Source organism: Ovis canadensis, chromosome 19 (genome assembly GCF_042477335.2).
Source record: "Ovis canadensis isolate MfBH-ARS-UI-01 breed Bighorn chromosome 19, ARS-UI_OviCan_v2, whole genome shotgun sequence".
NCBI classification, from domain to species: domain Eukaryota; kingdom Metazoa; phylum Chordata; class Mammalia; order Artiodactyla; family Bovidae; genus Ovis; species Ovis canadensis.
Window position 1 is genome coordinate 50036165 of NC_091263.1, and position 10986 is coordinate 50047150.

The 10986-nt window shown below is 41.8% G+C and overlaps 1 non-coding gene across 1 annotated transcript; it reads left to right on the top strand.

Annotated features, from left to right (window-relative positions):
* The first annotated feature begins 7705 nt into the window (after positions 1 to 7705).
* On the top strand, positions 7706 to 7812 carry LOC138424933 (U6 spliceosomal RNA). Its single transcript, XR_011251028.1, has one exon. It is a non-coding gene; the product is annotated as a U6 spliceosomal RNA (small nuclear RNA).
* Positions 7813 to 10986: the final 3174 nt, after the last annotated feature.

The window sequence follows — 10986 nt, forward strand, 5'->3', positions numbered from 1 at the left end:
ATTGCAGCCATGAAATTAAAAGACAATTGCTCTTTGGAAGAAAAACTATGACCAACCTAGACAGCATATTAAAAAGCAGAGACATTACTTTGCTGACAAAAGTCCATCTAGTCAAAATTATGGTTTTTCCAGTAGTCATGTATGGATGTGAGAGTTGGACTATAAAGAAAGCTGAGCACTGAAGAATTGATGCTTTTCAACTGTGGTGTTGGAGGAGACTCTTGAGAGTCCCTTGGACTGTAAGGAGAACCAACCAGTCCATCCTAAAGGAAATCAGTCCTGAATATTCATTGGAAAGACTGATGCTGAAGCTGAAACTCCAATACTTTGGCCACCTGATGTAAAGAACTGACTCATGGGAAAAACCTGATGCTGGGAAAGAATGAAGGCGGGAGGAGAAGGGGACGACAGAGGATGAGATGGTTGGATGGCATCACCGACTCAATGGACATGAGTTTGAGCAAGCTCTGGGAGTTGGTGATGGACAGGAAAGCCTGGTGTGCTGCAGTCCATGGGGTCACAAAAGGTCAGACACGACTGAGCTACTGAAGTGAATTGAACACATATACCTATTTTTTAAAACAAAGGTGAAATGATTATTCAGTTTTTAAATTAAAAGTTCTCAAAAGTGAAAAGTGCATACTAGTCTACATTTCCTATTAAAACAAATCATAGGAAGTTAATGTTCTCAGATTAAATTTCAATCATAGAAAAGATACATACAAAGATACATCTTTATCCTTGTAGAACATTATTATTATGATTATTATAATGTCACCTTTTCCCAAAACAATTACAAAAAACATATTTTCAAAGTTCTAGCTTATAAAGAAGTGACTTAACTTTCAAATTTTACTCAGGCTGGGAAAAATAAATGTGGAGAATATTCTTTTACTTAGCTGGTTTTCAGTGAATTTCTTCTATGATCATAGAGGAGAAAGGGGAAAAAAGAATTAAAATAAGATAGCACATTTTCTAGTTTCAATTTCCATCTGGAGAGGTTATACTTAGCTTAAAATGAGGATATAACATTTTCCCTAGGTACCTCACGTTCCAAGGGGAAAAAAAGCTACCAAATGATGATGAGTATTAAAAAAAAAAAAAGGTATGTGTTTCACAATCTGAATGGAATGCTGAGTCAGCAAAGTCTGTCAAAAAGGCAAGAGAATTTGGAATTTTGTATATTACCAAGAACTATCTTGTAACTGGATGCCCAGACATGGCTGAAACCATGCAGAACGTTCTCACTGGTTGGTACTTCCACAAACGTAATGAATATGAAGTACACTTTGGAATCTAATATGGCCAGCAATGGGCTTCCCGAGTGGTTCAGTGGTAAAGAATCTGCCTGACAATGTAAGAGATGTAGGAGGCACGGGTTCAACCCTTGGGTTGGGAAGATCCCTGGAGGATGAAATGGCAACACACTCCAGTATTCTTGCCTGGAGAATCCCATGGACAGAGGAGCCTGATGGGCTACAGTCCATGGAGTTGCAAAAAGTCAGATATGACTCAGTATGGACCCAAGGACATGATCAGCAATGAGCTACATTATTTGTATATAGACACCCCCACCACCCAATTCATATGTTGAAATTCTATCCTTAGTGTGATGCTATTAGTGGGGGGAGGAGGGACTTTGGGAAGGTAATTAGTTCCCAAAGATGGAGCCCTCATGAATGAGATTAATGTCCCATTTATTAGATCCTTTATAAAAGGGACCTGAGACAGCTCTCTCACCATCTTTCCGCCATGTGAGGATACAGTGAAAAATCCATCTTTCCACCTAGAAGAGGGATCTCACCAAACCCAACCATGCTGGCACCCTGTTCCTAGAATTCCAGCCTCCAGAGCTATGAGAAATAAATGTTTGTTGTTTAAGACATCCAGTCTGCGTTCGTTTGCTACGACCACTTCAAATGACTGAAGCAGTGTCCTTTAAAATGAATATGATCACATTTATCTGTCTGAGCATGATCTAAGATAACAAAGTGTTTATCTAACCAAAAAGAACAAGGAAATATTTATTCATGAAAATCCCATGCAGTGTTTATACTGCCGCCTGATTGTTTCTGTGATCTGATAGCATCATTTTCTCCTCCTAGATGATACTCATTGCTGTTCTCTCCTGGTTTCTAGCACTAGCAAGCTATGGGAAGACTTGGCACATACAGGTTTCCCACCACACCCTCAGTCTCCAACTTTATTAGCTCAGTTTTTTAAACCACTGATTTTACAGTAATTCCTAAAATATCCCTTCTGGACTGCATCACCTCTCTGAGTCACTCATCCTGCCCTCACGGTTCCAGAAACTTCTTGGCTTGGGTGTAAACCCTACTTCTTGGGCCAGGGCTTCCCCAGTTGCAGAAAGAACTGCTAGGTCAGCCAGATGTCTGACTGTTTCACCTACATAGCACTTGTAAATGCTGTCTGGCATCACGTTCTCCACATTTTTCCCAGTTTCCAGAACTTTATGAGTACTGAACTTTTGAAGGCATGCTGTGAGGGATGAAGAGACACACAGAAGCCCTCAGTAGTGATGGCAGCGCAGCACCCACTCCCGTGTCTGGATGGTGTGTACGAGAGTGTGCACAGAGGTCACTCTATGCTCTGGGCCTCAGCTCACCCTCCTTCCCCCCACGACTCTGCACTTAGAGACTCCTCTTCTCAGTCCATCCTAGGAGATGGTCTTTGACCCTGGTTGGCATTACGGTATGCTTCTTAACATTGACTTGCATCACATTCTCCACACACACCACATCCTGCCACCCCTCAGCTCAGCACTCCTACAGATAACCACAAATTCTCTGTGAAGCAGAGTACATTTGACACATTTGGTGAAAGCTGACTCCCACCCGCGCCCCTGCCGAGAAGGACCTGGGGAACAGTGGTGTGCCACGGCCTGCTCATTGAGAATGATGGGTCCAGAGTTTAAAGTTACCACGCTTCACTGCCTTCACTCCAAAAACAGGTCCAGTTTTTACTGAGTAGAATTGTAAAAACTTGGGGCCCCTCTTCAGGGAACGTATGGTTAGAAATCATACTTCAACACATGCTGAAGTCACCAGGCTCCAGCCACAGTGGCTTGATTCTGTTGTTTTGGCTCTTTAACTACAAGAGCATTTACACCCTGGGGCCTTTGTTCAGTCTGTTCCATCTGCCTGGCTGCTCTGCCCCTAGATGGAGATAAACTGTTTCCTTTTTATCATCCAGGTCTGAGCTTGAATATAACCTCAGAAAGGCCCTTCCCTACCACCTATACTAAGTAGCTCACACATTTCCTGGTTGTTGCTGCTCATCAAGTATCCCCATTTCATGTACTTGTGGGTGCTTGGCAGCTGAAATGACCATACTTACGTGTTTGTTGTCAGGATCAGCTTCAGCACGAGTGACAGTAAGTTCTCTTGGAATCCCGTGTTTAGACAGGTTCTTCATGTGGTTTAATGCTCTGTTGTCGCTGTCTTGGGATTCTAAATTTTTTTTTCCGAGAAGATCTTCATTTTCATTTTAGACCACAAGTTATGCACCTCTCCAGCTTACTGTTTATTATCTCTTTGCTAGTAGGTACCCAAGAGAGCAAGGTATCTCCTAGGTTCAATATTGTGTTGTCAGTACTTAAGACACTACAGAGAATACTGTAGCTGCTCAATGAGTATTTGTTAAGTTAGACAGAGGATTATCATGTGACCCAGCAATTTCCCTCCTAGGTATATACCCTAAAGAACTGAAAAAAAGATGTTCAACCAAAAACTTGTATACCAATGTTACAGTGGCACTATAACCAAAAGGTGGAAACAACCCAAATTTCCATCAGCTGTTGAATGGATGAACAAAGTGTGCTATATCTGTAAAACAGAATATTATTCGACCAGGAAAAAGAGTAAAACATTGATATGTGCTCTGATATGGATGAATGTTTTCCATAGCAAAATATTATGCTACATCAAATCAAATACAAAAGATCACATATTTATAATTCTGTCTTGTGAAATATCTAGAAACAGTTAATCTGTAGAAATGGGAAGTAGATTGGTGGTTGCCAGAGGCTAGAGGAGGCAGGCAAGGAAGGAGAGATGGAGAGTAACTGCTTCACGATGTATGGGGTCTTCATGGATGGAGCTGGATAGAAATGGTGGTTGCGAAGTGAAGTGAAGTGAAAGTTGCTCAGTCGTGTCTGACTCTTTGCAACCCCATGGACTATACAATCCATGGAATTCTCCAGGCCAGAATCCTGGAGTGTGTATCCTTTCCCTACTCCAGGGGATCTTCCCAACCCAGGGGTTGAAACCAGGTCTCCCGCATCGCAGGCAGATTCTTTGCCAGCTGAGCCACAAGGGAAGTCGTTGTTGCACAGGCTTATTATGGATGTTTAATACTAAATGTTGCAGAATTGTTTCTTTTAAAAGGTTAGTTTTGGTTTAACTGTGTATTGTATTAACTTTACCTTGATTTTTTTAAAAAAAGAAAACTGAAAAAAATATTTGTTAAAAGAATACATATTTATAGAACTTGTGACCAAATTCTTTCCAAAACCAAGTATAGCGTATTCTTAACTTAGCCTAGGGCTTCAGTAATTTCAGTCCATGAAGATAAGGACACATTCATACCTTTCTTTGAAAAAACATTTTAAGTACTTGCTTCTGTCAAGATGACATCAAATCTTGTTATCATTAAGATGCCAACCTTTTTCAACATTTTTTTTTTGGTGGTTGTTTTGTTTGTTGGTCGTATGGTATCTTTATTTTTTTTTTTAATTGTAAAAGAAATTTTTAGATAATTATAGATGTATATGCAACTGTAAAAAATATTATACAGAGGGATCCTGTGTTCCTCCTCCCAATTTCTCCCAATGGTAATGTCTTTCAAAATTATAGAATAATCTCACAACCAGGAAATTGATATTTATACAATCCATCTACCTCATTTAGATTCGGTGGTTTTATCTGTACTCATTTGTGTGTCTGTGTCCTGTCTCTATGCTGAAGTGTAACAACAGTTCCTTTTAGTATTACTGTAGTCTGTCAGCGAGAAAGACATTCCAGAGAGATTGTGGCACAACCAGAATAACCACAAGTAAATGACTCTGAGCACAAGTTAAAAGAAAGAAACATTTCCAAAGAAGTAACAGGGGCCTAGCAGTCTGGAACCTGTTAGGTCAGCCATGCCTTCTTTACATTCACTTGACCCTTTCAGCGCCAGGATTCTCAAAAGGGCTGGCACGTATTTTGGTTAATTCAACAGACTGAGGGATGGGGGTACTCTAAGATACTCTTCTTTCATTTGAGAAAATGGGAAACATAAAAGCCAGCAAACATTGAGCAGGAGCATAGAAAAGATGCCAGGAAGATTGTTTTTACCTGTTAAGAACACGTGTTATTTCACCCTGGTAGCAAACGTAACTTGGAACTCCTCAGGCAAATACGTAGACGTGAGGACATTTCCCAGTGTTGACTGTAGGCTCCATCCTGTGTATTAACTTAATTCATGTGAAGGTTCTAGTGAATGTTCCTTTCTACACTGCATTTGTTAAAGGGTCAGACATCTCTTTCGCCGTGTCAGCATCCCTTCACCATCATCTGCTGACAGCATGTAGGTTTCCCTTGAAGGGCCACTCACCTCCTCTCCTAGTCTACGTGTTTTGGTAGTGCTACGTACAAACCCTGTTTTCTCCCGCTTTGCCCCTCTTTCACCTCCCCTACCCCTGCCCTGACACACACGCGCACACACACTCATGGCTCAGTAGAAGGACTCCATCAAAACATGTTTCTCTTCCGGACACAATGATTGGTTCAGAAAACGCACATATTCAAAACTGGTCCAAGAGATGTAATCCATGATCTTGCCCGATGATTAGGACAAAGAATCTCTTCCCATTGGGTTTGAAGGTGTTAATACACAAACATGGAGTATCAGTGGAGACCATCAGGGATGTCACGCTGGAAAGGAAGCCAGTAGGGAAGGGAGCAGAATTGATAGCCTTACCTAAGTGTCTAGAACCAGCTATATCTAAAGCTCTGAACTTCTTAGTTACATGAACTAATAAGATTAAAAAATTACATTTTGGGGTGTAAATTTTTGTTTTGGTTTGGTTTTTTGGTCATTTGCAACTCACTGAGAAGGACTGAAACACGTAACATTCATTAGGCTAAGCTTGGGGCCACAAATCCTTAAGCTAATTTTAGTCTTTGTCCTCTCATCATTCAACAGTTCCCTTATCTTCTCATGTGTCTGCATTACTGCCTGCAATAATTTGCCTGACCCAGGCTTTGGTGCTTACTGCAAAAGAAGTAACTCAAGTCGAGTGAATGAATGGCACCGGGAGTACATTAATTCTTCTGCCCCTACAATGTTGTCTTTTAAATAGGTTATGCATGCGTAATGCTGCAGCTGACCATCTGTACTGATTATTTAAGTTCTGTAATGAAATGGTCAGGTCTCTCACTGTTTATTTATGTGATGCAGACAGCCATTCTCTAAATCCTACTTCAATTTTCAGTCACTGTTTTGTAGGCTAGGCGCTCTAATGACTGCAAAAGAAATGTTTGCTGCTTCAGGTGGTGTTATTAAAAGAAAATTGCTCCCAAAGAAATTCTTATCTCCTGATGGGGGGAGCTAAATCACTATAAATTATGGAAAAGGAAATTGCAAATGTGTCTTGCTTTCTCTTTATTGGAGGCATTGTTTTATCACAACTGTCAAGGAGAGCACACACCTATTTTGAAAGCTTTTTACAGCTTTGAATTAAGCCCAAATGGAGAAATAAGAGGCTGCACGATTAGAGCAGCTGATTGGAGTTGTGCTTTGCAAGGCAAAGGCAGGGTTTTACCATTACTTTCTTATTCACAAATGGCACCAGCGAGGGGGTGGGGCGGGGCAAGGCGGTGGAAAAGCCGAGAAAAGCAACAGCAAAATACAGTTAAGAAAAACAACCGAAGAGATCACCGGAGACCTGGCAGGAGGATAATCAGAATCTTGAAAAGGAAAGGGGAGACCTTTAGAATTGCATTACTCAGGGGAGGAGGCGGGAGGGGGTTGCGGATTCTCATTTGTTTCAACCGAATAAGCACAATCAGTCAATCCATCAGTGTTGCTGTAAACTTTGTCCTTATAAAGATTGCATAAAGGGTGGCTGTTTCTCGTCTGTCCATCACAGGCGATTTCAATGGACTCGGCTCCTCCGTGGTCACTGCTCAAAGCATCACGCAGCGAATGTGTTCGCGGAGGCCAGCAGAGGGAGCGCGAGATTAATGGGTGGGTTCCCAGCGTCACCAAGGCGACCGGCTCCCTGACTCAGGACTGCCCAATCTAGTTTGTGCAGGTGAAGCTGTCTCCATGGCTCCTTTCCTCCATCTCCTCCATCCAAACTGTCTGATTGGTTCATCTGGGAACATTTCTACCCAAGGTTTCACAGGTTGCCGTTCTCTTGGCAGATCCCACGATGAGTGCAAAAACAAGGCCCTACTGCGGGGAAACATGAAAAATGGTGCTGAGTGAAAGGAATTCTGTAACACCAAGTAAAAGGCTGATGATATAATGTTAAGTGGAAATAACTGGTTGCAAAACTGTATACAGTAGTAGCCTAGCGGGCTACCGTCCATAGAGTCGCAAAGAGTTGGACGAAACTGAGTGCACACGTGCACTCACACACACACACATATATTTTTAATTATAGAAACACTGAATTTTGACAAGTTAAGGATGATTAGTGCTCGCTTCGGCAGCACATATACTAAAATTGGAACGATACAGAGAAGATTAGCATGGCCCCTGCGCAAGGATGACACGCAAATTCGTGAAGCGTTCCATATTTTTACCCAGAGGGATGTTGTGGGGAGGGAGGTGGGAGGGGGGCTCATGTTTGGGATCGCATGTACACCCGTGGTGGATTCATGTCAATGTATGGCAAAACCAATACAGTATTGTAAAATAAAGTAAAAATAAAAATTAAAAAAAAAAGGAACCTTAAAAAAAAAAGAATGATTAACTTTGATGCGTGATGTGTGTGTGTGTGTGTGTGTGTGTGTGTCTGTGTGTGTGTGTGTGTCTGTGTACAGGGACGTGGAATTTGAGGGAGGCCTTTTTTAGTTGCTTTATAATCTTTTCGTATGTTTCAAATGTGTATTCTGGGCACAACGCATACAATGTGTACACTGACCACATACAGCTTTGGTAATTGTGGGGGGAATGAAAGACTGGAAATGCTTGTATGTATTTCATGTGTTCATATGGTATACTCTCTGCTGCTGCTACTGCTGCTGCTGCTAAGTCGCTTCAGTCATATCCGACTCTGTGCGACCCCAGAGATGGTAGCCCACCAGGCTGCCCCATCCCTGGGATTCTCCAGGCAAGAACACTGGAGTGGGTTGCCATTTCCTTCTCCAATGCATGAAAGTGAAAAGTGAAAGTGAAGTTGCTCAGTAGTGTCTGACTCTTAGCGACCCCATGGACTGCAGCCTACCAGGCTCCTTCATCCATGGGATTCTCCAGGCAAGAGTACTGGAGTGGGGTGCCATTGCCTTCTCCCAGTATACTCTCTACTTTATAATAACACAGGGAATCATGTGACAATACCAAGTGCCATCACAGAAAGAAGGAAGCAAATCAGGCTCCAATTAAGTCCTATGTGCTAAGGACTGTGTGAGAAGCTGAAGGATTAAAAAGATAAGCCAGGTATACTCTGGGGAGCTTATAGTCACCTGTATCATCTTATTTCTTTGTCACAATGACTCTGTGAGGTAGATGGTAGTGTTCTGAGTTTGATGGCTAGGTTCCTAGAGGTGGTAATCGACCCAAGGCCACTTAATACACAACTGTTTTTCATCTGGATTTTCACCTCCAAAGTCTCTTCTCCATCCTAAATTTGAGGCCTCGTAAATCTTATTGGAAAAGACCCTGATGCTGAGAAAGATTGAAGGCAAAAGGAGAAGAGGGTGGCAGAGGATGAGACAGATTTAATCACCGATTCAATGGCCATGAATCTGAGCAGTCTGGGAGATAGCGAAGGACAGGGGAGCCTGGCCTGCTGCAGTTCATGGGGTCGCAAAGAGTCAGACTCGATTTAGTGATTGAACAACAGTAAGAGTCATGGTATTTGCCATCTCCTAGTTCATCACTTCATGGGAAATAGATGGGGAAACAATGGATACAGTGGCTGACTTTATTTTGGGGGGGCTCCAAAATCACTGCAGATGGTGACCGCAGCTATGAAATTAAAAGACACTTGCTCCTTGGAAGAAAAGCTATGACCAACCTAGACAGCATATTAAAAAGCAGAGACATTCCTTTGCCGATAAAGGTCCATCTAGTCAAAGCTATGGTTTTTCCAGTGGTCATGTATGGATGTGAGAGTTGGACTATAAAAAAGCCGATAAAGGTCCATCTAGTCAAAGCTATGGTTTTTCCAGTGGTCATGTATGGATGTGAGAGTCGGACTATAAAAAAAGTTGAGTGCCGAAGAATCAATGCTTTTGAACTGTGGTGTTAGAGAAAACTCTTGAGAGTCCCTTGGACTGCAAGATCAAACCAGTTAATCCTAAGGGAAATCAGTCCTGAATGTTCATTGGAAGGACTGATGCTGACTGAAGCTGAAATTCCAATACTTTGGCCACCTGGTTCGAAGAACTGACTCATGGGAAAAGACCCTGATACTGGGAAAGATTGAAGGCAGGAGGAGAAGGGCACGACAGAGGATGAGATGGCTGGATGGCATCACTGACTCCATGGACATGAGTTTGAGCAAGCTCTGGGAGTTGGTGATGGACAGGGAAGCCTGGTATGCTGCAGTCCATGGGGTCACAAAGAGTCAGACACAACTGAGCAACTGAACTGAACTGAGTTCATAACTGTTATTGCAACCTATTTTTGACAGCAATCTATTTTAAGAGAAGTTTTATACTACTAATGTAAATTCAAAACAGAATAATTTTCCAGAAATAAAAGATAACCGTTAAATAAGTACAATAAAAACAAACAAAGAAACAAAAATAATTAAAAGTACTGACCGTGCTGGGGAAGCTCTGCAGCTCTCTTTGTTGTAAAAGAGTAGCAAGAATGAGAGAGATGTGAAAGGCACACAGCCACTTCATTGAGGTTTCTTCTCGACATAATCAGAAGGCCTGAGCAAGAACTGAGAGGGAGTAGCCACGTACGCAATTTAATGCATACCTTAAATGAGACCAACTGAAGCTTTGAGAAATATGGTATTATTTGATGCAAAGCCAAGAAAAACATCCCCACCCAAGCAGAACAGAGAAATAGTTTTCAAGTTGACTTTTAGCTCAATGGACTTTCTAGCAGTTAGAAAGACAAAGCTGGGGTCTGAGACTGTACAAATCAAATTTACTATGAATTTCAAGATTATGGGGTATCCTTTTTTTTGGATAACAAGTAATGACTTTGAATATCAGCATCAACTGGAACATAAAGCTAAAAGCAATCTTTTAATGCATAAAAATCTATTTCTCAATAAGAAGGCAATGCTAAGGGATAGAACAAAACAACAGTTTAGGAACTGAGTGGACATGGATTCAAGTCCAGGTTGGCAGTTTATTGCCTGTATATAATTCTCTGAGTTTCTGTGAACCTAACTCTCTTTATCTATAAGCCTAGGGAGAATGATAAGAGGTTTTCTCTGGTTCAGTGGCCATTTGTATAATATCTTAGGTTAAAGGATACTTTTCACAAAAAGGTAAAGGCATGACTCCCCTATAGATATGAAAGGTGAAGTGAAAGTGGAGGTTGCTCAGTCATGTCCAGCTCTTTGTGACCCTATGGACTATACAGTCCATGGAATTCTCCAGGCCACAACACTGGAGTGGGTAACCTTTCCCTTCTCCAGGGGATCTTCCCAACCCAAGGATCGAACCCAGGTCTCCCACATTGCAGGCAGATTCTTTACCAGCTGAGCCACAAGGCAAGGAATACCTTGTAAATATTTTATTTCATTATCAGTGAAATGTGACAACTCATTCAAAGAAGTCAAAGAGA